The 27,766-nt window shown below is 45.5% G+C and overlaps 1 long non-coding RNA gene across 1 annotated transcript; it reads left to right on the top strand.

The window, feature by feature from the left end:
- Positions 1-54: 54 nt before the first annotated feature.
- LOC311436402 lies at positions 55-27,091 on the top strand. Its single transcript, XR_014692816.1, has 2 exons — positions 55-167; positions 26,288-27,091. It is a non-coding gene; the product is annotated as an uncharacterized lncRNA (long non-coding RNA).
- The last annotated feature ends 675 nt before the right edge of the window (positions 27,092-27,766 follow it).

The raw sequence follows: 27,766 nt of genomic DNA, 5'->3' as shown, positions 1-27,766 counted from the left end.
CGAGCCAGGGTGGGGACTGGGCTTTGACACCAGGAGATGTCTCTGAGGGTTTCCATTTATTACTTCAGTTGCCTGCATGTCTGGTCTCAGCAGGGGATCTCCAACCTCTTTGCTTGTGCTTTCGCCATATGTCTCCAAGCTTGCGACAGCTTGCTTCGTGCTCCAAGGTAATGCTTATTTACTGGCAGTAGGTTCAGTAATTGCCTGGGTCGGCAAGTTATTTACAGAGTTCCTATTTCCTAATAGTCTTATAATGCAGTCCACTGTTGACAGTTTGTTTGAAAAGTCACTTTTCATATATAAACATGTTCCAGTCAGTTATTATTTGCTTTTCTAACTCCTGTTATCAATAGAATTTATTATTAACACCCCTCCCCACTTCATTAGAAAATGTTGTTCTGGAATATTTGTGTGTCTGCAAATGATAAATATTGAGATTTCTGCTTTTTATATATTTGTGAAAGGGCAATTCATTTATTCAAGCACTCAACTTTTGACCTGATCTTTGGAGTAGTCACTTCTGCTTGAATTATTCATTGTGAATAAATTATCCCATGAATTTATCCCCCCTGCTCTTTTTTTTCTTGTTTGTGAGGCGTATGTTGAGTGATCCTTATTTCTGAGAACAGAACCATCATTTGCGAGAATTCACTGAATAGTTGCATGGCCAATGCTTCCTGCAGCAGCTGTGGTCTAGTTGCTTCCTTCCCTGGCTGCTCAACATGGAGATCTCCACATGTCTCTTTAGACCTGTGATGGAGGGAGAAGGTTAAATAAAAAACTTTTTTTTACTGGGGGAATAAAACTATGTTACCTGCACACATAGAATCATCTAAGTTAGAAAAGATCTTCAAGATCACGAAGTCCAACCATCAACTTGACCTACCAAGTCCCATCTCTAATCCATGTCTCTTAGTGCCACATCCACACATATCTTAAATACCCCCAGGAATGGGGACTCTGCTGCTTCCCTGGTCTGCCTTTTCCAGTGTTTCCCTCTCCATGAAGAAATTCTTCCTGACATCCACTCCACTCTAAACCTCCCTTGGCACAACTTGTGTCCATTTCCTTGAGTTCTATCACTTGTCACCTGAGAAAAGAAACTGACACCGCTCTCGCTACAATCTCCTTTCAGATAGTTCTGGAGAGCAATGAGGTCTCCCTTCAGCCTCCACTTCTTCATACTAAACAACCCCAGTTCCCTCAGTTGCTCCTCATAAGTCTTGTTTTCTAGTCCCTTGCTCTTCTCTGCAAAAATTTGGGACACTCAATGTCCTTCTTGTAGTGAGAGGCCCAACACTGAAAACAGTGCTCGAGGTACAACATGTCTGGTTGAAGGGGATTGCAACCCTCGGCTGGTGGAGAAGGACATGGGTATGTCCTAGTGCTGCAGAGGGGAGCATGAAGCCACCTTTGCCTGCAGCTGACCTACCTCTGCATTTGTCCCGGCATGTATAACAAATCCTATGGGTGTTAGGGGGGAACAAGAAAAGAGCAAACCCCAAAATATAAATCCATTCTCCAGACAGCCATGCTTTCAAGCGAGGTCCTAAGGAATGTTTTTCGTCACTCCCAGTGAAACTCTAGGACTTTCATCTTTAAACGCTTGCAGAGCTGCAGATGAAAGGCTCCTGACTGGAAGCACTTGCAGCTTGGCTTTTGATCTCTGCTGTACCTGTGTGCTTGGCCCAGGAGCGCTGCTGCAGCACCGCTTCCCTCTGCCGAAAGACATCAAGTGTTTTCTTTCCTGCTCCCTGTTTGATATTATTGCAGCCAGTTTACCCAGGGGATGGATGTTCCTATTTTCTGAGGGTCAAATATTATGACAGCTTTGGATATCAACGGTCTCGCAATACCTCCGGTAGTTGTCTTCCAAAATAACTTCATCGGTCCCTTTTAAGAAATAAGCTTTCCCGGATAGCTAAGCTCTTTGATTCTCACTGGGTTTTGGGAAGGGTTTTTCTCTGAGGGGTGGGGAGAGGAGCCTTATTTATTTTTTCAGAGGAAAAACTTGGCTATTGAGAGAGGGTTCTTGTAACACAGAGCATTACCAATCTCCATTGAAGACAAACAACCTGGGAGATGTTCAGCTATCACCCAGTGTTGGAAACACGGAGTTAAAAAAGTGAGGTGGCGAGGGTTTGCAAGGAAAATCGTGTGTGGGCACATGAGCTACACTGCTGAGGACAGGCTGGGAAATGGGAACTGCTCCCTGTGTTAGGGGTCCTGTGTGCAATGTTAGGGAAGGAGGAGCTGATTTTCCACTTCGTAGGGTATCCTTTACAGCTAGAGAAAATGTATGGAAAAGCTGCCATGCCAGAAGTCTCAGCTCAAGGGTTGGTATTGATTTACACCCACTTAGCACTCAATTTGTGCTGGTATAAACCTCTGTGAAAGGCAGTGGCAAATCAGGATAATTTTCTGACAGTCCGGAATCGAGTAGTAGTGCAATTAAGAGTAATGACTAGGAAGGACTGGCTAGTTTCGGGCATGAACTCACTCCTCCTGCTCAGTGGGATGCGAGTGAGGCGGTGTCACCCAGTGGGTGCTGAGACCCCCAGCATGACACATGTCTCCTGCACAGCGGTGCTCCCAGCCCCAATGCCAGACAGATCTGTCATGCGATGTTCTGCCATGAATTAAATCCCTTACTAAAACTGACTCTCTGCCTGTAAAAACTCTGACTCCAAAGCAACTGGCTGCAGTGAGCTGGTTTAAATTAGAAGGAAAAGTGTATTTTTAAAACAGTTTGGCTAATGCGTCCTAAAGCCTCCTGGAGAGAGGACAAGTTGTGTTTTTGCACTTGCTATGAGGCGAAACTCCCAGGGGCTACTCTGCCCAGTTGATGTTAATATACAGTGTTACCTGTCTTAATTAGGGTTTTTGGCAGTCCTCACTATTAAATGCATTTTTAGGCCCTGTTTAGTGACACCCTATGCCTACTGCTCGCTGGGTTTTAAAGAGTGGTTATAGGCGAGCTTGGACAAGAGATAAAATACTGCAGCACTGTGACATGAATCCCTTTGCTAGGAAACATTGTGCAGAGTGGTTAAGTTAAAAAGGGATAATTCCAGTCTTGCATTGGTTGGGACATTTTGAGATCATGCTGGGAGCAAGTCTGCTTGCTCCTTCAGGGCTCCCATCTGACCCTCACTTGTTGGCAATGGTCATGGGTTGTGTCTGTCCTCCTCAGCATCAGCAGCTTTTCTCTTTATTTTCACATTGGGGCTCCCAGGGGTTTCTCCCAGGCTTCCCAAAAGCCCCTGTAAAGGCCTGGGACATTCAGTAATCTCCAGAAGAGCCAATGAAATAGCATAGTCAGTAGGTCACCCTTGCACCACTCCAGCCCCAAGCAGCTGGGTGCAGGAACCAGGCTGCATCCATCTCATGTCATCCCACATCGAAACCAAACCCCAGCCCACCTTTGGTTCCCCTCTTTAACGCAGGAGTCTCAGCACAACCTTGGGCAGCAGTAAGGACACTTGGGGGCTGCAAGAATGCCCCAGGATCTCTTAAATGCTGCTGTCATGGCACCCATGTAACTTCTTGCTCCCTCTGTGCGCTAGAGGCCCTGGATAGTTTCACAGAGAAAATACAGCTCCAGAAATTAATCACATCAGGTGCTGTTGAGGTTTGCTTGAGCTCTCCTTTCAGATTTGCAAGCCTGACAGATATTATTATTTTTTTTAACAGCTTGCTGGCCATCTGCTGATTCTCTATAAATATAGCTGATTTAGTGCTTTGTCTTATAAAAGGAAGAAGATACACATATCTGCACACAACCCAGAAGAGCGTGATGCCAATGGAAGGTATTGGTGAATATTTCAGTTGGCCAGGAGCCATGAATCATACAGAAAAAGAGGAGTACGGCCAGGGGTGTGTGTTTAATTTACTCTGCCAGGGGCTGAGCAGTCTTCCATGACTGCCCATCTTACCCATCAAAGGCCACACTGGTGACACTGACTAGGTGTTTCTCCTGGTGGGATCTAGCATCACTAACTAAAAGAGAGTGGTTTCACCCATCCTCACTTTCACCTTTCCTACAGGACAGAGAGGTTCCGTATAGCTGAATATCTTGTACTCCAGGTTAGAAAAAAGGAGAAGGAGGTGAGGAAGTAAGGAAGTAAGTAAAGAAGGAAGTAAGGAATGAAGGAAGGAAGGGAAGGAAGAAAGGAAGCCCTCATCTTATCAAGGGGTGACTCCTATGAAACAGGACAAGAAGGTATCACATACATTCTTCTGAAGGTTGCTACATGCTTTAGCAATTTATGCATGCATGGGAGATGTCTTATCTCTGCAGAGATGAATATTCAAACATCCTAGGTTTTTAAAATGGCCCATTAGCTGGGAACAACCCTATCACCACACAGACATCCCATAGCCCTGCTTCACCCAACTCCAGGCTCCCAGTAGAGTGCATTTTCCCCAGGCAGGATGCAAGCCCTTAACATACAGATGCATATTCCTTTTACATGGCTTACAACTGGGAGCTGCAACTTTTGGATGTGGACATCCCCTCCCCTTCTTCTGGCCATTGGACCTTTGAGTGTATTTGCACTTGTTCTTGCAATAAAGGAAGTTCCTGGAGTTTTCTTCTTCCTTGTGACTCAGCCTGTTGGCTTCTGGGGAGTCCCTGCAGGTGGGCACATGCAGGTGAAGGGCACAGCACACCAAGGGGGTCATCTCCCCAGGGGATGGAGATGTGTCCCTTGGCTGGTTTTATACCTAGGGAGCAGGGACCAGATCTGACCAGAGGATGGGAAGGCTGCGACAGATGTTTGTGTCTTTTCCACTCATGTTCCCTTCCAGTCATGCCCTCTGGGGAGCCAAGGCTGTGAACACAGCCTGGTTGTGCAGCTCCTCTCCCTGGGACTTGCCTGAGCCAAGTGGGCTTGGTGACAGATTCCTCTTCCAAGGGCAAGTGAGGAAAAATCCTCCATTGCTGCAAAGCAGCTTCAGAAGAGAAGCTCCCCGGCTGCTCCTCCAGGCCTTTGACTGGGAACCTCAGAAGATTTTTCATGCCTCTGTGTGAAGGTCAACGCCGGCATCTCTGAGCGGGGAGGATCCCTCGCCCCTGACCTGCCTTCTCCCCTCGCCTTCCCTCTCTGCATAAGCCCCTAAAGCACGCGAGGTGCTGGTGGCTCTGACGGCACTCTGCAGCATCCCAAAACCCTGCGGGCAGGGCCCTGAATGCTGGTGGAGGGGGAGACGTGGCCCATTGTGCATTGACAAGGACTGGAAGACAGTAAACAAATAAATCAAAAATAATTGAAATGACACCATGGGAAATAACTCCCCGGGGCTTGCAAGCAGACAACTTCTTCCCAAGGAAAGTTACTGGCGATGCTGCCTTGGAGATGTCAATGTAATGAAAACAAAAACAAAACCCACCCCAAACCGGGGAGTGTTTTACTTTAACTAACGGGTCCCTTTCAAGTGTAGGATATTGACATTGTGTTTGAATGGGGGCACTGTAGGAGCCCAAACTTGCCATACATGTATTTCCAAACCTACCACCTTCTGCAGAAACATCAAGGGAATACATTTGAATGGAAATAAATTCAGCTAACGCCTATTGATGCAAATGGATAATTTCAAGTGCATTAAAGAATGCGGTCAGAGACGCTTCAGCAAACAATCCAGATCATGTCTTAATTAAGGTGTTTTCTTTCTTCTTCTTTCTTTTTCTTTCTTCCTTTTTTTTTTTTTTTTTTTTTTTTTTCCTCCCCTTCATTTGTGGGCACAATAGCAAGGAATCCTTGTGGTCCCTGAGAAGACAAAATTACACCTAAAAACCAATGCAGCCTAAAAACACGTGCTTTGATAAACATAGATGGACATGCATTTAATTGTGTCCATGCGCTTTCACTCTGCAAAGGTGACAGCTGAACCAATCAGCTAACTAATTAACATACACTGCAAACAAGATTCCTCTTTTCTCAGGACCGGGACAGATGGCCTATGCCACTCAGCCAGCTTCCTGCGCCTAATCCCCTGCTCCTATTTGCTCCAGTGGCTGCAGATATTTGCATTCACTCAACAATAACCCATTGAAACAAATCACTCCCTTTTTTCTTGCCACCTCCAAGAAAGCATTACACACCACTGCCAATATGGAACCATTGCCACAAAGGAGCTGATTATTATTTACAGAAATATATCAGGAAAAAAAAAATTAAAAAAAAAAACAAAACAGGATTGCTGCTAAAAATAAGACAAAACCCTTAAAAAATTAACAGGAAAGGAATAAAACAACATCCCTGCAAAGGGGCTCGTTCATAAGGGCTGCATTCAGAGTGCTTGGGGCAAGTTGTGATAATTTTCTGCCTGCTCCTGTTGCCATTAAATCCAATAGTGCACTTGCTTGTTAACAAGTTTTATGCTTGATTTTGGACAATAGTTTTACCCCTTGGACAACAATACAGATTCTGATTTGTTTTCTAACTGTCCCCTTTCCAACAACCCATGTATTGCCAACAACAACAACAACAACAAAAAGGTTGTAAAACAAGATTGATTTTCAACAATATCTTTTATCTAAACACGTCCCTAGATGCTCTGTAGAGAAGTCCTGGGTGTGAGCGGGCAGCCCGAGGCTGCGTTTGCTATATTGGAATATGCTGGTGCTACCACATCCCCAGCTGCCTTCCTGCATCTCCTGCTCTCCTGAGGGGTCCAGGGTGGGCTCTCAGAGTGGTTTTCCAAGGATCTACAGCCTGGAGAAGGGGGTAATGGACTCTTTGCTCATAATGATGGTCTTGGGTATGCCAGCACTGAAGAGGTCTTCCCGGGTTTCTCAGAGATCAGGCTGCAATATTTTATTTTATTTTATTGGATTCCATGGAAAGAGAGGTTTTAAAAATACTGCCTGTTGTGTGATGCTCTGCGATGCGTTTGCCAAGATGCAAAGGCTGTGCCATGACTGAGAGCTGAGCCCTCATCCCTGGCCAAGTGCTGGAAGGAGGCAGCTCCCAGAGCGAGGAGGGAGCAGCAGTGGGGAGGAAAAAATAAACCAACCAGGGATTTCAGAGATCAAGGAGGAAATCTTCTGGGAAAATTCTCCAAACTTCTTTGGGACAGTTTAAAGGAAAGACTGTGAGATTAATTTTTGATGATGTGTCCAGGAGGATTTTTTCAGTCACTCATTGCCACTTGGGCCCAAAACAATGCTACAGCTAGCAAATGTATGACTGAGAGGTCCTGACAAGACACCTGCAACTTGCCTCATTGTAGGTAAGATGCATTAGTAGCTGCTTGGATCAGGTATGGAAGAATTGCTTTGTAGTTCTCTTTAGCAAATACAGAGAAGATTCAAGATACTTGACATCTAAAACCATTCCCTATGTGCATTATTTTTTGCTGTAACATTAATCAGTTCCATTACATTCCTGCTGCACTTAATTTCATCTGACTGAGATGATCCCAGCCACTGGTTCAAGAGTTGCTTGATATGACCAAGTAATTGAGTCTTCTTTCCTGTGCTGTGAGAAATGACTAGGTAAGAAAATGTCTGCTCTTGGGGATGACACAGTTGGCTACTTGGCTTCATGTTTGGTTATCGGTGTCCCAACTCAGCCTTTCTGGGAAAGGAGCTAGCTTTCCAATTCCTATCTGCTCTGATCCAGCAGTTCTCATATTGGGGTCTCAGTCCATGATGGTTAAAACCAGCATTAAAACAGTAGTAATCACACTCAGGAAGGAGTGCTCAGTGACAAACTGCAGATGAAAATGCCTTCTGTCCTTCTTGCTGCCACCGTTCAGTGGGAACACTTGCATTAGTTCTGGGGGGGGGGGGGGGAGGTTAGAAAACTCAGAACTTACTAAATCAACAGGAAAACATAATTCCAGATGCAAATCCAGACCAAGGACTTGCAGGGAAACTCCCCAGCAAATAATTACAGATCCATCAAAAGAACTGAATGCATGAAATTTTCATTCTAGCCTGAGAAAATCTTTTACAAAAGCCTTGTGGCCAGGCTTTCAATACTTAGTATTGAGCAGCAGAGCCCAAGGAATGAGGGAGGTCTGGGATGGACTTGCCAGAGGCCATGGGATGTTCTGCACTGCAATTCACAGCATGCCCTTCCCCATGTGGATGAGAAGAGGTAAAACTTGGGACTGAGCAACCTTCACCAGGTGAACCAGAAGTGCATTTGTAACACAAACCAGAGCTTCCCAGACATCCAAAAACCCAGCTATTTCTACTTGATTTCCCGAGATTTATATTTTCTCTCTGTCTGTTGCCAGATTCATATGAAGATGCCAAAGTAAAATAGGAGAGACTCTTCTCCATATATCTACATTTCCACCGGAGCAATGACAAGCAGCCAACAAACATCTGAGTGGGCTGACAAAACTTTCTCCTCAGCTGTGCAGCCTTTCTACTTTCACATCAACAACCTTGCTACAGGGTCCTCATTTGACCTGCAGCTCCACAACCTTGATCCTCAAACGTTGGGAAGCCGTAATTAAAACCAGCAGAGAACAGGAATGCAATTTTGCATGCTACACCTCAGCCTGCAAACTGGTTCAACCACTACTGATCCCTTCTCCCCATCCATCCAGCACAGGAATGGCTGCAGAAACATTGCTACAGAGCCTGTTTTGGCAATGATGAGCCCACTTGCTATTCCCACCGTTTTCCTCTTATCTTTTCACCAGATCCAGCCCTTTTACAGAGGCAGGAATCTGGCTGCTTTTTGCCCCTGGAGCAGTCTCCTTACCCAGGCATTGAAATGAATATGCAAGGTGGAAAGATTGCAGCCTGGTCAAAGGCTATGCTCTCTTTTGCCTCTTAAATAACCACTGATGTCTCTGCAAAAGAGACTTCTCAAAGAACACAAGCTCACTAGCTGGTTTGCAGGCAGTTAAAAGAAACCCAACAGCAACCACCAAATCCCCTGTATTTTCGAGACAAAGTTATTTTTCATAGCAGAGCCTTAAAAGTCCTTATAAATGTAAGATGCCAGTGGTTTCTCATGCAAACAAAAGATCCTGGGGCTTAGCTCTCCGCTGAGAGTGGAGGAAGCGCCAGGGTAGGAACGAGGGAACATTCACCCGGGCTCTCCTCTGACAGCTTTATAGCCCAGATACAATGGGCAGAGCCTCTATACTGATGAGTCTAATTTCGGCAGCTCTGGCACCCGCCCCCCGTGGCTCTGCTGCACACTGGTGCTGTCTTCTTCAATTCTTCTCCCCAGCCCTACCGAACAAATCGGCGTATCGGTCACAGCGGCCCCACGCACCAGGCCCCTGCACACCTTTGTGATGCTCTGTGCAGAAAAGCTGCTGTTTAGCAAAACAAAGGCGGTCTCATAATCTACTTATTGTGCCTCATTAAGATTGTGGGCGCCCTCTTCTAATGGGAAAGTTATAGGATCAAGCAGCCGCTGCACTTCAAGGTTACCATTCTGGGTAATAAAGACATTTTTTTCCCCGTTCATGTCCAAGCATGACAAGACACAGCAGCTCGCTCCCAAGAAGCTTGACATCTTCATTGTTCTACCTTCACCGCCAAACATTTTTACGTGTTGCTTGAGATGGGCATCGCGAAACCAAGGCTGGGGAAAGAGAAGTGTTTTGCCACTTTTTTTTTTTTTTTTTTTTTTTTAATTACTATTATATTTTTTTCTTTTCCAGTTTTGACTTGATTTTCATTCTGCAGGCTCCAGCATGGAGCTGGGCAGGATCTCTGCACATTTTCAAAGGAGGGTCCTGGGCAGATGTTATCACGGGCAGTTTATATAAATCCGAGCCTGGGCTAAGTCAGAAAATATGTAGTTCCCGGAGCAGCTGTGAACCACACAATGTTATCGTGCTCCTGATATGCGGGAGCTTAGATAACATGACAGTCCCTAGATGATAGCGTCGGATCCACCTTTGATGCTAAAACACATGTAAATTCCCTTTAGAGTTGGAAATGCGGTGCTTCGGGGCTGCTTAGAGGAGACATTGTTCAGATAGCCTCTCTCCCTGAAGCTGCAGTTTTCTTATTTCCAAAGGAGAGCAGCCAGCTCTGTTGGATATTACAGAAGTTACTTAAAAACGTTTGAGAGATAGCTTAAAAATAACTATTATAGCTCGGTTTAAATGGATTTATGGAGCATAAACAAAACCAAACAAAAACTTGGCTAGTTTAAGGAACCGTAGAGTCAGAGATCTGATGTGCTCAGTAAATACAGCAGCCAGCGTCGTTCTGCAGAACACATTTGGGATATACTGAGCATTTGACTTCTACTTCATGTGTAATTTAACTCTAATGTGTCATCAGTTTCGAAGTGAGAGTCCCCGATGATGCCTTTCAGGGAAAGAGCATAAAACAACAGAGAGGAGACGAGGATTTCAAAGCCCTTCAGCAGCCTGGGGAGGTCTCAGTCTCCAGCACTTTACTTAGGCTAAACACAGACGTTTTCAGCATCACAATTCAGCTTAATTACACGGATAGTTTCAACCAACATTAAAAATCAGAGCTCCCTCATATGAAGCACATTTATTATTTAACGGTTCATAACAAAGCTGTGTTTCAATTTAATATCAGATTTAAGAACTATCACAGTCAGGGGAAGCTGGAAGGGAATTTTGGGAGGAAACTGTGAAGAGAATTTTGGGAGGTGCAACATCATTCCCTGTTTTGCCTGAAATAATCCTCCCCCTTCCAATTCCCTAGTCTTTTCCTTAGACGCCAGTGCTTACAGAGAATCTCTATGGCCTCTTTAAGTCAAGGAACAGTCAATATGTGGGCTTTACATGTCACCAAAGATAAATCCAAGTCTATAACTTCATCTGATGGTAACATGTTAAGGTATCTTTATGGAGGCAAAATAAAATTATTAGATCATGATGCTGTTGATATTGCCAGTATGGTAATATCAGCGTATGCATGTGGGACTTCACTTTTTTTTTTTTTTTTTTTTCCATGCCCCTCCAAACCATCCCTTGCACCCACAGCTGCTGGAAATAGGTGTGATGTGGTTTCCAGGAGGAGTTACAGTACCACAAAGTCTTGCTGTGGGTGACAAAGAGCCCAGATCTCTGCCAGGTGAAGGTGACACACTCCCTGGTTCTCCTAATGCTGGCTAATTTTCCTCCTGCCAACTTTTCTTCTCCTCCAAGTCTAATTTCAAACACAGACAGTGATTAAATGCGTAAGATGTGTCAAGCCATAGAACAAAATAGTGTAGCCAGCAGTACAGCAAGGAGGCAGTCACTGGTTTTTGGAAGCAGTTGCTGAAACAGCCCAGCTAGGAGAGAAATAGCCGGTGAGGAATTGCCAGGCAGTACAACCTGGGAAGGCGCTGCCCTTTAGGACAAAGCAGATGTATTTCACAGGGCTCTAGGCAATGACAAGTCTTGGAAACTCATAGCTAATGTTTCACCCAGTAGCCTGCAAGGAGACCAAATTTCTTGGAAATAAAACGTTTCTCATGGGTGTCTCATAAACAAATTATTCTGGCTCTGCTCGCAGAGCTGTCCCTTTCTAGGAAAGCAAATACACGACGAAGCCCAACCCAAAACGAAGCCAAGCTACCCTGGCACTGAAAGAGCAACGCATGGGCTGAACCTGGACCCCTGCCATTTTCCTTAATCTGTTTGTAGGGAGGTAACAAATATCCAGTTTCTCTCGTGTATCAGCGGCTTTGAGGCCTCTTTGTCAACAGCCCTGAAGTCAAGTGCATCTGTAATGCCTGGTATTGTGGCAGGCACCACAGAGAGAGCATTAGGAGCGCTCTCTCCTCACCCCCGAACACAGACCAGGGTGTGTTTATAGCCCAATAATTGCTTGTTTGTGTAAAGTAATGATGTCCCTGTTTGGCTTTTAGGCCAATTAGTAGAATAAAGGTGGTAAAAACACCGACATAATTAGTCTAATGACTATAAAACGCTGACACGAAGTGTAAAATCTCTAGCCTTTTTGACACCTCGGTTTTATAGTGCAATATAAGGGGGGCAGTAACATTTGGATGCGGAGGAGTCCCTCTGCTTTTGTGGCTGACTTTTGAATGTCCCTGCACGATCTGATGTGCTTGGGTCGCCTGGGGTAGCCGACTGTGGTCTCCTATTAAAAGAAAGTTGCCTCCACTAATTACTTCTTGCACTGCTTTTTCCCCTTGCCAATTAAGAATGGCAAAGAGACTCGATTATCATTTTTCCCTGGTAGTTAAAAAAAAAAAGGCAAAACCCCAAATAGCTTGGCTGAGGACCTTTCTCCCACGGCTGGGGTTTCATTGCTTTATCAATACGCTTCCAGCCGAGATTGCTGGGGACTGGCTGCGAGAAGCAGCTGAAGGCACCAGAAATCAGCCTTTTAGTGTCAGCCACAATGCCAAGGCTGTGCTTGGTGGGCGAACAGAAGGGGAGTTATCTGGACACGCAGCTCTGCCTGCAAACATGAACAGCATCATTGTGGTCTTGCTGCTCCCCTCCCGGTGCGGTTAAAAAGGGACCATCAAGGCTAGGAAGGCCAAGATGCAACCTTAGGGTAATTATTCACCCAGAGGCTCCCTTTGAAACAGCAAGGCAATCCCTTTGGAGGGTTTCTGCTGCTGGCGTGAAAGCCCCCTCAGTTAGCTGATAGTTGCTCTTTCATGCAGAAGTCCAGCCTGTGCTGGGAGGGCTGAGCTGTTGTATGGTATCGATGTGCATCATGCTTACAGCTGCAAAGCTGCTACAGTGAAATCCATCCCTGTCTAGTGAGCTACTTACTGCTGGAAAAATCTACTTCTCAGTGCACGAGAACAGCACTACAGGGAGGCCTTATGCATCCCCTGATGGCATTACGTGCTTAAAGCAGTGAGGTTGTCCCATGTACCTGTCACAGGAGTCTGGTCCAGGGGCTGAGCCTGGGCAGACTTCACCACAGCACAGGGGGATTTTCTGATGTGTTTTCCAGTGCAGGCTGTGACAGTCTTCAGTTATTTCAGTTTTATCCTCACCAGTGGGAGGAATAGAGAGGCACTACAACTCCAACTTCTCTCTCAAAGTCACTAATTTTTCCCCTACCGTCCTTGAAGACAGATGAGGTAGGCAGTGACTGCCCTTGCACAGGAGGAGACTAACAGGTGTCCTTTGGCTCATGGGAGTCAAGGGCACTGAGGATAAGAGAATCCTAAACTGCTCAGGTAAGGTGTCCTCCATTATGCCCCTGCACTGAGAGTCCTTAGAAATGTACAGGCAGATCAATAGGGACCTGTCTTGTGGCAAATGACATTGTCTGATGGGCTGAGTGTGATGCTTGAGAGATTTTTTTAGTGTTTTTTTTTTTTTTTTTCTTTCTTTCTTTTTTTTTCCTAAGGACACAGTTAATAAAAATGAATTAGGGGTGGTAGCACTTTGACCTTAAGTTTGAACTTCTTCCTGATGCTTGAGACTCCAGGCAGAGCTCTACAATCCCCCAAATTCACCTTGTTCTATTGTGTTATGGTTATTTTTATTTTTATTTTTCGGCATTTTAAAATTGTTTCAACATACGTAAAAATAATATCTTGTTGAATTAAAAATGTGGATAGAGAAGATAGCTCCTGCCAGGGGAGCTCAGCTTTGGGGTTTTGGAGCATTTATCTTTTCAAAAGAGATTCCTCTTTCTTCCAGCCTCTGCTGAAGCTCAGCCTTCATGCTCTGAACTGCTTTCTTTCCACGGGTTATCTGGAAAAGGTTCTGCCTTCCCTCACTTTTCTCAGATCAAAGGGAACACTATCAGTTTACAAAGCATCCTGTCTCCTACCATCTCTGTCTGGTGTTAACCTTTTCTTCAGGGGTAGGGGACTGGGACCCGTGCTGCTGGGTCTCTGGTGGCTATGGAGGTCTTCTGCTATGTGAATCTGAAAATCATGTCTAAGTTTCCTATTCCCAGAAAAAAAAAAAGAAAAAGATAAAAAAAAAAAAACACTCTGATGATTTGGGCCACCAAACATTTCTGGTAGAGCACTACTGAATGCAGGGAGTTCCCGAAGGGATCAATTTGACCCCCTGTCCTTGATTTGCACTGTGGGGAAGAAAGGAATAAAAGGCATAAAAATGTAAGTTAAAGATAGAGTGTCACCCTTTGCTTTGAATTTCCTGCCTTTTGTCAAGCTAAGTGCTCAATGCTATTTAAATGCAAGCTTTCTATAGGAGAATCCTCCCCCAGCCAGGCTTTCATGGAAAAGTTTGCAATGCCCACTGCTTCCAAGGCTGCAGGTTTGGGGAGAGTTCATACAAAATCTGCCATCAGAGAGCTCTCCCCATCTCCTCGTTGTATTATAGCTGGGTGATGCTTCCTTCACCATCAGAGCAAAGAGATGGGAAGGGTCTGTGCCTTTACCACTGACAGATTTCGTCCTATGCTCATGTTACTCAAACAACCTTTTACCTCAGTTTACCTGTCAATTCAATGGTTATAGCAGTGCTGATATATCTATAACATTTCCAAATGCCTACATTCGCCTTGTGGGTTGCATTTCAGTTGGAACAACTTCTTCAGAAAGAGCCTTTTGCTAATGGTGCATCTTTTCTCCTTGCCAAGATGGCCAGATGGCTCTTAGTTAAAAAAAAATAATAAAAAAAAAATCTTTTTTTTTTTTTTTTTGCTAGACTCTCATTACAGTATGCTGCTGATAGAGCACTTGCTTCTTAAATATTTCCTCCTTTTTATCTATCCCACCCTTATCTTGCCCCTAAACAGACACTCAATTAACCATGGGAACAGATTCTCAATTAGGCGTGGGTAAACCTCACAAGTTCATTTCCACATATTTATACGGTTGGTCAATGTTTTTCTGTCTCAGCTGATATTTCTGATTGGTTTTCAATTAAATAAAAGCATCTGTTCACTGGAAAAAATGTTTCAGCAGAACTGAAGCTACAAGCCACTCTTGTTCTTTGGTAAAATATGTGTTAAGGAAAAGTCATTTTCTGTTGGTGGTGAAAATAACAAATTTCTGACCTTAATTTCTGCAGAGGTATCAAGCCCTGAAAATTTCCTGCTGATTTAGTAATGCGTGAGATTAGAAGCCTCTAAAAATGAAGATGAAAATGAGTTGAAACAAAGTGAGGATGCAGTTATTTAAGTAAAGGCATGCCTACTCCAAATGCTACATTGATCAGCTATGCCCCAGCGTTGCACCTGATGAATAGGGGGGTTCTCCTTCAGCTTCTGTGCTTTGGTGGAGATCCAGACCAACTCCACCAGGCCAATGGCAAGGTACACAAGGGTGGCCATGTGGCTGTGTAGTTCAAACACTTGTCTGAGCAAATACACTGTGAATGGTGCCGTGACTCAGAAATCTGGTGGTAAAGTCAGATGTGTTCAGGTTATCCCAGAAATACCCTATATTGTCTCCATTTCAGATGCTGGTTTGTTCTAGTAGTGACCCTGAACACATTCTGGGAAGCACAAAGAGAGATGGATTCATCCTCAACATTGCTGAGCTCATGCAAACCCCAGGAGAAGCTTGGTTCCTTCACAGGTTTAGGCAAAAAAAATTATATTTATCTGCCTGGCCAGGTCAGGCCATCCTTCCTGTAATATTTTTGCAGGTGAAAACAGGACCCTGGCCTACAGCCTTGTTTTGGAGTCTCGGCAGCAAAACCCAAGGCACCCCTGGAGCATCAGGAAGGCAGGGCAGCCTCCTGCTTGGTGCAGGGACCCACGGCTGGGCTTAAGCACCGGATTAGCCACAGAATAGCTAAGCTCCTATAAGGCTTGGGAAAACATGCTGCCCTTCCATGCTTAGTGGGTTTGCCAGGCTCTCCTGTCACTAGGAATGAATGGGGAGAGAAATCATTATTTAATTATCTGGGAAGCCCTTTAAAAGACTAATCAGCAAGGAATTTCACTCCAGTAGTAACAGCTGGCTCTCACACTATGAGTCACAAAGAGAGATATTAAAAGGCTGTGTTTTTCTCAGTTAGTGAACTTATTAGCTGTGCTCTCCTCTTTTATAAAAATGCTGCATTGTTCTCTAACAATGGACCCCAGCCCTTGAGAAACATGACAGTAGTGGCTGGGGGGCTGTTTTACTGTAAAGTTGGGGTTTACCCCATTCAGCATCTCAGGCTTCAAGTCCCCGGTTTGCTTTTTTGGGGGGTTCAGGTGAGGATCTTCTCTGCTGCCTGGTGAAAAGGGGTCTGCAATGAGTGGAAGAGTCCTTGAGGAAGGCAGTGAGAGCACAGTCAGCGATTTGCTTCCTCACTGCCCTTGCAGGTAGAGAAAAGCACATCCCAGCTGTTCTCCTGGTGCTGCAGAAACAGCAAAGCTGAGCCAGGCTCAAAGCACGGTGATTTTAAGAAGGGTTGGGCAGGACGTGCTGCAACAGGTCTTCCTGAAGGGGATCAGGAGGTCAAGGACAGAAAGGGAAAGGTCTCCCTCAGAGAGCTGGGACAATCATCATCCTCTGTGGTTGCTGCATGGGGCTTTGAGTTGTCACCAGGTCCAGAAGTCCAGAAGTCCAGACCTGGCTCTCCTGCTCCTTCTTCATGAGCACGGCTTCAAGCCCAATCTTTGTGAGCATAGGAGTAGCTTGAAAAGCGCTTTGCCATCAGTTTGGGCACTGACCTTTCCTACCAGCTGTGCCATAGAATAGAATAGGAGCCACAATTCAGGATAGGTACCCCAGAGACAGCCCACTTCCACAGCCTCAGCCCCTCTCTGCTCACCTCCATGTGAGCTCAGTGGCTGCCAAAATGCTGCTGAAGCAATTTGGCTGGGTGGACGTGGTGGCAGGACCACTGGGAACAAGCAAAGCCCTAAGCCAGCCAGTCCCTGAGGTCAGATGGAGCCGCTGCATGTCCCCCATGAGCATCTGCACCAGTCCTCTGGTTCCAGCAGCCAGCAGTGGACTGGGGAGTGTCAGCAGCCACAGTGCAGACCAAAACCCAAACATAAGAGCACCAGTTTTGCTTTCTTCTGAAACCTGCCATCATGTAAGGAACACTTTGAACCCCAGCCAGTCTGCTGGCTCTGGTGGGGACTGGGATGCTGGTGTGTGTGTGGGAAGGAGGGGAAGAAGGGCAGAAGGGGTAAGGGATTACAGCATCTGAAAAGCTATTATCCACATACACAGTGCTGTGACATTTTCAATTTTTCTTTAAAAAAAAATAATTTTTGTGTGTGCGTGCATGAGCCTATAAACTCCCCTCTCCCCCTCAAAATCCCACCCAGACCAAACATTTAATTGTGAAAGTCATTTACGGGGTCAAATTGAATTCCTAGCATCTTAGCACAGCAGAGCGGAGGCATCTCCATCCAGAAAGCTCAATAATATTTACCTTGCAGACAAAAGTGGCCCAAACACAACCGTTCCCTCCTCTCCTGGGGCCCTCTCTGAAGACAGACAGCTCAGCAATCTGGCAGCCGTGGCCAAATCTCACAGGGCAATATTTCAGCTTATATAAGGGGATGGGGCTCCCTGCCAAGAGAGCTCCTACAATTTACATCAGGGAGGATTTGGCTGGAGATAAATCAGGCAGTCCTTCCCCCGGAGGAGCCGCGGTACCAGCAGCGCTCACCTGTCTGCCCGCTGTGGGAGCCAAGCCTGTCTCGCCTCAGGCATCCCCAGGTACAAGCTACACATTTGGGGTGCCCTAGGAGAGGCAGAGGCTGATGGTGGTGAGGAGCAATGGCAGATTTGTGCTTGCATAAGCACTGGCAAAATGGGTGCTGAGTGAGAGTGTTTTCCCTTATGGGGCGGGGGTCTCCTTCCCAGTGGGGTGAACTGGGATTCATTCCCAGGGATGCAAGCTGAGCTCCCTGCTTTGTCACCGTCCTTTTGTGCTGTTGTCCTCTTAGTCTTGGTCTCCTGCCACCACATTGAGCATCCTGGGCTGTAGGTCCAGGGGTAGGTATGAGCAGGACCCCCTGTGCTTGTCCTCTGTATGCAACGGGTGGGATGGAAAGGATGAGGAGCAGCGATGTGGTTCCATCTCCCCATGGTCACATCCTCATGCAGCTGCCGTGGGGGAGAACACACAATCATTTTGGGGCTGGTGTGGGCTTGCTCTCCACTCCTGCTCCAGGAGGAGGCTGGGAGAACTGGTGAGTCAGAGCTGTCTGAACCAGGGCTTCCCAACCCCTCTGGGTTGTCAGAGGGGATGGGAACAAGATGAAGCACCACAGAGCTGTAGGTAGGGCAGGCTCCACCTGATACCCATGGGGAAGTCTTCGGCAGCCTGACCTGGGGCTTGCCTTGCTCCCACGCCACATGCCCATCAGCTTTATTGAGTAAAGACAACGCAATTTGCTCCTGGTTGTTTGTATTTGGTTTTGCTAGTCAGTGGGCTCACTGCAGAAGGAGCATGCACAGGAGCTCACCAGCCTCCCGAGGAAGACCAACAAACCTTTAACTGGTGCGCCAGGACAGGGCTCCCCTGTAAGGACACTGAACATTGAAGTAAGGACACTGAACTAAGGACACTGAAGGCCAAGCCCAACAGCACTAGATGCCCAAGCATAAATAACAGAATAGAGCCATGATAGGACCTCTTAAGTCACTGTCAGAGGGAAGGGCTGAGCCAAGATATCCTGTAGCTCATGCCTGTTTCTGTAAAGAGCTCTCCCGTTACTGGATACTGTGCAATATCACAGGGTTTCTGGCCTAGGCTGCTATGAAAGCTCCTTAATAGATAAGAAAATATGCCTTTATATTATATTTGTCATTTGATTGTGAAAGGAGACATTTTAATCAGCATTTGTCAGCCTGTCTGATATATAAATAGTATTTTTATTCTGTTACACTGCTCTTATCAGGGTCCTACAGTCTGTTCACTCACAAACAACAGTGATTATCTTTTCTGTAGGGAAATGATGGCTTTCTTCTTCTTAATTGGTCAAAACTTCTACTAAAGTGAAGTTCTGTCAAAACTGAGCTGAATGTCCTGAACAAAAAGAGAAAAAGGAGGCAGAGAATTTTGCCAGAACCTAAATTCAGAAAAGGGAGGACAGGGTTGCCCATGCAAGGAGCCCAGTGAACAGTCACCATATAGGAATTTCCCTAGGGGCTGGTGACCCCAAGTCCAGCCAAGCAATCCTGGTGCAGCTGAAAGGGGAAGAAAAGAGATTGCAGATGATGGTATTTATGAGATATACAGGGAAGAAACAGACATGGAACGTTGTTTCCAGCAAGTCTTTCTTCTCCCTCCATCTTCTTTTGAATTGCACAGTGCGTCTCTGCATCTCCCCATCCTGTCTCTGCCCCCGTGCTCACCTCCTGCCACTGGCACCTACAAACCCTTTTTCCATCAGTTTGTGCAAGAAATCCCTGCACATCCTTCAAGTGGGACACACAAAGTCTGTGACACCTCAAATTAAAACCAAGTGAGCCCCAAGTAGTGCTGCGGTTTGCACTCCTGTGCTATCACAAATAGAGACTTATGGTGTTCAGCTGCATTGGTGCTGCCTGAAGATTCCCTTCTGCTTTTCCTTCTGAAGTTTTCAGTGTGCCCAGGGCCCTTCCTATGCTGCTGATGCTGAGGATGAATCTGCCTTGTGCTATGAAGTGCCATAAGCAATGGGCACTTGCACATCAGTGCTTCAGCACAGAGATATAAAACTAACCCCAGTTTGAGGGATTTTCAAATTCTGAATCAGAGTATGTGCCTGGTAGCTCTGTTTTCTGGGGGAAAAAAAAAAAAAAAAAAAAGGAAAACAAACAAAAAAATGAGACCCAAAGACACCTGTTTAGGAGCATTCAAAGCACAAAACAAAATCTAGGGCCGTGGCTTGATGCTATTTCTACTCCTTCTGCAACAGCTCAGTTAAAAGGCTTTTTTTTTTTTTTCTTCAGAGGAAAATGTGACACTTAAAAGGTAACATATTCTTTTCACCTTCCAGTTTCCAATTCAGTTTGTAACTTAGCCCCAAGAAGTGATCGGGGGCAGCTTTCCTTTCAGCCCAAAATCTCTTTTTCATGCACTGGATGTCAGCGCTCCCGAAAAGATTAAATAAGGCAGAGGTAATGTAGATTTAAAGGATTTTCCAGATGAAGTGCCAGGGCACTTTGAACTGAAGAAGAAAGGGGTTGCTGTGTGGGGAACTGCTTGGTATGGGGGGAAGGCGCCGTGCGGGTGAACGTGCCGTGTCCGCAGGGCCGCGAGGGTTGGAAGAGCACTGCTGGCTCTGCTCCGTGGGGCACAGTGCAACAAAAAAATACATAAAGGTCCCGCTATGGGCCTGGGGAACAGTCCTCAGGGCCTCACCAGGGGGTACCAGGACCTCGTTTCAGGATTAGAGAGGTGAAGGGACTCGCCCAGCCGCCCTGGTGCTACCACGTTTGTTGTGATGGGTGTGCAACCATGAGCAGCACTGGTGGGGCAGAGGAGACCTCCACCTCCCTTAGGCTTTGCCCAGGTATTCAGCTATGCATCAACAGCAAAATCACTCCAAAAGGGATGCCAGCGTGGAAGGAAGAGTTGTGAGGATGGTCCCTGTGCTCCCTGTGTTTGTTCAGAGGCCATCTCAGCTAGGGAAGGGACATCAGATGTCACCGGGGTCAAATGTTTCTGACACCACCAGGAAAAGAGGCACTGGGGCAATTTTTCTTGCTTGTCCTCCAAGAGGTAGACTCCTCCCTGCCTCAGCACTGGGAATGTCTGGGCAAGAGCATGAACTGCTGTAAAGTATAAATTATTCCTGTTATCTCCAGATGGATCAGATCTCCAACAGAATCTGATACCAGCCGTTCAGGAGGAAAGTTCAAGGGAGATTTGTGGAATCGCTCACTCCGTAAGGAGCAGAGCTACCTTCTGGCCACAGGCAGCGTGGGGAGAGAGAGGCAGGGGGAGGAACAAGGTTTAATAATAATAAATATATATAAATATATATTAAAAAAAAATCCCCTTCACATTTCAGTAGCAGCTCTTCCAAGCATCCCAAACCAAATTAACTCATGAAAAATTCCTGGCAGATCGGCATGAATTCCACAGATAGGTGAAAAGAGATTTGGAGGCAGAGTGAATAAACAGCTTCGAGTCATGCAAAAGGGCAGTGGAGTGCACAGAAAGAGAAGCCAAGAGTCCAGCTCTGTGTCTCCTCTCTGGCTGGCTTTTCTCTGTGCCACTTGACCTTCGGGAGCACCGCTTGTGCCGTGAGTTTTTATCTCTACTCAGGGGCATCTTTGCCTAAAGAGCTGCATGGGGAGCAGTCAGGAGGCTGAAGCAGTTCAGGTATCTGCTGCCATTGAGCTGATACTCATCTCTGCCTGTTCAGGCTTGTTCACCCTTTGGGAGATGTGGGTGTGTAGGTGTGGGGCAGTGTGGGATTATTTGGGAGCAGCAGGCAGCATCAGAAATACAAGTCTTGACAGCAAATCAAGGGCTGATTTTTGGGTGCTGTGTGCCTGCAGCAGTCCTGCTTCTTCTTCCAGAGCCCTTCATCAGCCTTCTGGGCAAACTTTCAGTGGTTGCTGACCTGGGGAGCTCTGGTGAAAAACATTTATTTTGAAATCTGACCATGGTTTGAATGGTGAGTTCTTCAGAAAATTGAAATTTGATGCACAGCCAGATCAAATAAAAAGCCACGGGGCGAATGACAGCAGACATCCATAGTCTGCTTCAGTAGACATGCATAACACGATTGTTGAAATATCTTTGGATTCCTCTTGTCTGTTTTGGGCATCAATTTATTTTCTCTGTTATTAAAGGATCATTCTGTACTATTTATTTGTTAGCAGCACACTGGGTCAGCAGGTATAAGCCTTTGCAGCGTGCTTGTGTGGCTCCTAGCACGTTGGTCCCGGTCCTTAGTGGGGTAAATGGGATGGAGGCAGGGCTGGCAATAAATGCCCTGATGCTGAGCCCAGTCCTCCACCCCAGGCAGCTCTGCAACACATGTTCAGTCCCAAAGCCACCACTGAGTAGCTATTCCACATGCCTTCAGTAGCTGTGCTCGCATACCATAGGCATCTCCCCTGCTCCCCATAACAAACTTTCAGTAAAAGACCCAAAGTTGTGCTATAAGCTGTGGGAGAACTCCCAGGTGTCCTCAGCCATGCAAGAGGAGGAAATTCATTAAGTAAAATTCCCCCTCAACTTTATGAAAATGGTTACAGCCCTTACTGCAGACAAAGGTAAAGAACCCCACTGCTCCTGCGCGTCTGAGTCGGGGGACTCTCATTCCTGGTCTCTAATCTGGTGCTAAGTGCAGCCCCAAATGGGTGATCCCAGGCCACCGTCAGTTAACACCTCTGGGAGGACCAGACCACACATCCTTCCCTGCCTCCCCTTTCCAGTGTCAGGTTCCTCCAAGGAAGATGAGGAAACCCCAGAAAAAAAAAAAAAAAAAAAAAAAGTGGGGAAAGAAAACTTTCTCCCAGGGCCTGCAGGCCCCCAGGAACAGCCCTATGTCCTGTGCGCACAAGGGCATGGTCCTGCCTGCTCGTAAAAACCCAAAAAGCATCCCCAATGAGTGAGATGCTTGTGGATTTTTTCATCATTTTGAAGCTTGATTTTTAGAGTGCTGAGCATCAGCACCTTGCCCAGACCTCTGAAACTTCGGCCTCAAACCCTCTGGGGATCATCTACCCCTATACAAGTGCACAGCAGGGAGCCTCAGGCAGGCAAAGGCAGGGTCCTTTTCAACTACAGCCTTAAAAATTGCAGTGCAGGTTGCTCTTTACAACTCACGTGAGGTGTTGCACATGCTCTTGGGCACCCAGGACCGGTCGGTCACATCCTGCCTTGTCTGTGTCACACCCCCCCCCCCCACCGGATCCTTCATAAACACAGATGTTCCTTCTCCTCTGACAAAAATCATTCATGAAAAATTCAATGGGACGTTTCTTCCCCTCTCTTTCTCCCCCTCGTTTTTGTTGTATTCTTGACAAGCTTGAACTCCATAGGGGGGGAAAAGAAAAGAGCAGCCCAGCCCCTGGTTCTCCCGCATCCTGCAGCAGTGCCCATTTTACATGGTACAAAGGTCATTTAGCATAGCATGAAGCCCTCAGCGACTTGCACAAGGCAATTTCATCTGATCCGTGATGGAATTCCACTCAGCCAAAGTCCTTATTATTATGCATTTTTTACACATTAGGATTTTCCTTTTGTTGGCAGCCAGATCTCTTCATGAGGTGTTAAAAAGTGCAGAGGGGCTCTCTGCTCCACTTCGGGGAGCTAATCCTGCCTTTAAGGCTGGGATAACTGTTTCATTGCGGGTCGGGCTCAGCTTTAGAGCCTCTGACGTTTGCTGACAAGGATCTCAGAAACCAGCACAAAACCTGTGGTGGAAGAAAAACCATCCCCACTTCTCGCGGGACAGCCACATCCCAGTGAGGGCCATGAGACTGTAGTTTCTTCCCTCTCTCTCCTTTATTTTATTTTTTATTTTTTATTTTTTTTTAGCCCTAGCCCCTAGTTTTTTGAATGCTTTCCAAGCTGGAACACATGTGATGACTCATTTGCACCTGTGAAAAGCAATCCTCCCGGTTTGATGGATGATACAGAAAACCTTAAAAAATAAAGGTTAACCAGTAGAGTTAAATAAATAGATTCTCCCCCAGCAGTGAATGGAGCAATGTCGTAGACAGAGCCAGCATCTGCTTCGTGCCAATCACAGCCACACATCTGCTGGGTAGCCAGAATAGCCACTTTATTAAGCATTTTGGTCCTTCAAGTACTAATTAGATTATATCTGAATCTGAAAAAAAAAAATTGGCTGCTTTTGTTTATAGCTCTTATAATATAATATCAAGGCCTATTGTAATGTTTCTGGCTGAAAACTAATCAAGCCCAGTGCTTCAGTCAGGGGGATGTTTCGGTGATTTTAAACTGTTTTGACTTTATCAGAAGAGATGAATTCAAACAAGAACAGGTGCAGAGAAAAGCAACAAGGATGTCGCATAATCAGGGCCTGGAAAGCCTGTTTTATGAGAAGGGACTAAAAGAGATTGGCTTGTTAAGCCTAGCAAAATGAGGGGAGCGTGATTGCTGTCTATAAATACATCAGGGAAGTAAATACGAAGGAGGGAAAAGAGCAAAAGGCAGGGCTGGCAGAAGAACAAATGCATATAAGCTGGTCACTAATAAACATAGTCAGGAAATTAGAAGATGTTTTCCAGCCACCTGAGCAGCATGGCTCTGAAACAGGCTTCCAGAAGGAGCCAAGGGAGGTAAGGCTGGGCATAGCCTGAACAGTGCTTGGGCAGTTTCTGGCAGGGATGGCACATCCTGAGATGTGGAACTGAGTGCAGGGAGATGCCTGCTGGTCCCACCTTCATCTGTCAGCACAAATATCTTGTAATGAGGTAGGGTAGGGGGAGGAAAGATGGAAAATTGTCACAGTGCTGGCAATTTGTTGGGAAAAGGCGACTTCTGGGGAAATCGCTTCTCAGGATACAGAAATAAGCAGTGAGAAAATTTCAGCCAGCAAGATAAGGGCTGATAATGAAATGTGTAGTGGCAGTGAAATGGTTTTCCTGGTTAATACAGGAAGCAGATAAAAGAACTGGGAATAACCCGAAGCCTGTTTTCTTCAGGACAATACATGCTTTCTTCCCTGAAAGGTAGGGAATCACAGAAAAGCTAGATGGGACCAGATCCTGTAAGCCCCAAAAGAGGCTACTCCAGCTGCTAGCAATGAGCAGTGTTTGGTAAGTTATGACAGGATGAACTGAATTTTGGCTTTTTCCTAGTATGTTCTCCATGACCAAAATTGTAAACATGGGAAAAGACTTCCCTTCGGCACACTGCCTAAGGAACACGGGGTAAATTAGCACAGCTATTTAAGTCCCTTGCTGAAAGTGGCTTTTTTTCCCCTTCTGATTTAGACAAACTGAAGTGTTTAAGAGAATTCACCAGTCTGGCACAGTCCCTCTGTCTGAAGCTGGTCTGCTGCATATGAAATCCTTAAACAGTCTTGGCTCAGCAGAAACATTAGCTGGTTTTGTTTTGTGACTAGAACCCAAGTGTTATTTGGAGTCATCCCCTGACAAACGCAGGCGCAGAGCACAATGTTTTGGTCAAGCTGATCCTGCTCCTGCCTGAGTGAAAGGCTTTTGGCTAATTGGTTTTTAAGTGATCTGATGTTCGGCCATCATCCTGTGAAAGATAAGAGAGAAGAAGCTTTCTGGTTTTGCTTATAAACCAGGAAAATACAGAGCAATAAAAAGCCAAGTGTCTGGGGGGGAGGTCTAGGTCTCAATCTCAGCAGCACCTCTACTGGGTCACTGGTGGCTTTGTGAGAGCAGGATGATTTCCTCAAGATATTGTTCCTATTTTTATTTTATTTTAAACCAATTAAGAATGTACTGGTCCCCCTTCACTAATAATAAAGGCAAAGAAAGGCAAAGCAAATAGTTACCAAACAACCGAAGGGACTAAACAAAGAGTGACGCCTCTACACAGACAGGTAACCCCTGGTACTGTGGCTGTAGCATATCAACGCAAGCATACATCAATATCAGTCGATACTCAACCGTAACCCAATACCATATGCACTTCAGCCACCCAAAAACGTCCCAGGCATCCACCCTGCTCAACACGTGCTGCACCTTGCTCTCCTTTTCCTCTGCAATTCTCCTTTTTTTTTTTTTTTTCCCTGCAATGCTCCTTTTCCCCCTGATTCAGTTGTTAACTCAGGACAGGTTACTCAGTCCCAAGGTTAGTAACCAGGTAATAAGCTGGCCCTTGTGGTTCAGATGCAAGGTCAAATGTGGTTGGAAGGGCTTGGACAAGGAAGCTGCTGTGTTAAAGCATGATTACAGGTGCATGACAACCAATTGCTCCAAAGAGACGCTCACTGCCAATATTAGCCAGGATAATGCAGAGGGAATACATTCATTACTTGGGTAATGATTTTACTTGCTTTACTTGGAGTTTGCCTTCAGTGGATTCACTCCAGAAATGATTTGTGCACTGTCCATATGCACATGCATATTATTTGTCTCTGCATTTCTGAAGCACTGAGACTTGAGAAAAACCTGACAAGAGTATGGAGATTCAGAGATGGCCTTCAACTCTCTATTTGTTAAAAAGACAGATGAAAAAGTACTCTAACATGCTTATAGATTGGTTAGCTATGAGGACATCAATGTTATAGATTTGTAGGCTGGGCACAACCTCATTGAAGTTTTAAGGGTAAGGGGCTCAATGACAGTGGTGCAATGAGAGTGGCGTAATCCTTGCTTTTTCCCATTGCTCTCCCAGACAATTCCTTCAAATGAAAAACATTGTCCATGGTGTATACTGCAGAGAGAAGAATAACTGCCTAGCTCATGAGTTTCTTGTTGAATGTGTGCACTGAAACAATGCCATATGAATAATTAGGCAGTTGCAGAAATACTTACTGATTGGTTTTGTAAAATACGTTTTCTTTCTATCCCAGAAATGCCCTTGCTACTTTTGTTCTTCCTTTAAAGTGAGAATGGAAGCTCTCAAACTAAATCATCAGCTAGTCTTGAACTTAGGCTGGTAACTTCATGTTACTTAGACTTTCTGCAACAATTGTCTTCCAAAGTAGAAAGAAGGCATAGCCTAGACAAGTGGTGGGTTGTGCAGTTTCATTTAGAAAGATGGACAGAAGAAGGACAAGATGGAAAGAAAGAACCTCTGCAGACCTTGCTCTGAACTCCTGGAGAAGGTTGCTTTCCTCCTGAGAAATGGAAGTGAGAAACACTTCTCTTCCCAGACTGTGCTTTGAATTCAAATCCTGCTGAATGCTATCTTCACTACTGCCCCATGCCTATATGGACTTCCTTTCTCCCAGCCTCTTTGCTTTCCCATACTGAAGAAAAAGGAGGATCTTCCTCTTCTAGCCTTTATCCTGTAGGCATTCGTTTGGCTTGTGCTCAAAGTCAGAGTGAGCTGATTGCAAAGGAAGACGTGTTACTAATTCCAGCTTGACTAAGCACCCATCAATGAACAGATGATACAACACACATATACATGTGTATACCAAGAGATAGTTGTCTTCTGGTTTCTTCTGATCCCAAAGCAAAACCTGTTTTTGTGTTTGCATCATCATAACTCAGAGGTCTTTAGGTCTGAGACTCGGTCTTTTTATTTTGTATTTATTCTTCATATGCACTTAATAATTTCTAACAGATATTAAAGATCCTTCATGTCATATGAAAGTTGCTGAATACAAACTGAAACATGGCTAATAAATAAATATATGCATATTCCTGAATCATGGCTGCCTGCTTCTGGATGGTTATTGCAGGGATCCCAAATTTCATGCTGGTGAAATGTATTTAAACACGAATATCAATTTGAGACTTCAGTTCTGATCACTCTAGATGACTCTTAACAACCATGACCAACCTCTCCTCAAATCATTACCATTCGTATAGCCACAAAAGGCAAACTTGATGAGAGAATGAGAAGCTAGTAGGGTCTCAGGCTAAGCATACAACGGTGGGATAGCTATAAATGAACCTTTTCAACCATAAATTACATGTGGCCAGTAATTCCCTTTTCTCCCTCTCGCCCTCCCTCCCCATTCCCCCCTTCCACTCTGAAAACCCTGGGACAAAGGCTTGCCTCTCTGAAGGATGCCTTTCTGGAGGATTAAGCAGCTTTTGTTGACAAAATACAAATTACAACTCCTTTGCTTGGTGTCCCGCCTTCTCAGCTGGGCTCCAGTCCCTGAGGGACAAGGCTCTATTACCCCTGCGTAGATGAAGAGCTCAGAATAGGCAGATGTAATTATTAACACCATTCAATGGGGTGTCTTTCTGAATTATCAATTAAAAATCTCTACTGTTTTTCCTCACAGTAAATAGAAAGCTGATGGCAGTTAATCTATTGTGCAGCAGAGCTTTATATGCATGTTTAAGCAGTGTGCTTCTCTGCTTTTTTATTC

The sequence above is a fragment of the Aythya ferina genome (assembly GCF_964211825.1).
Source record: "Aythya ferina genome assembly, chromosome: 4".
NCBI lineage: Eukaryota > Metazoa > Chordata > Aves > Anseriformes > Anatidae > Aythya > Aythya ferina.
This window is presented reverse-complemented; position numbering and strand designations above follow the sequence as displayed.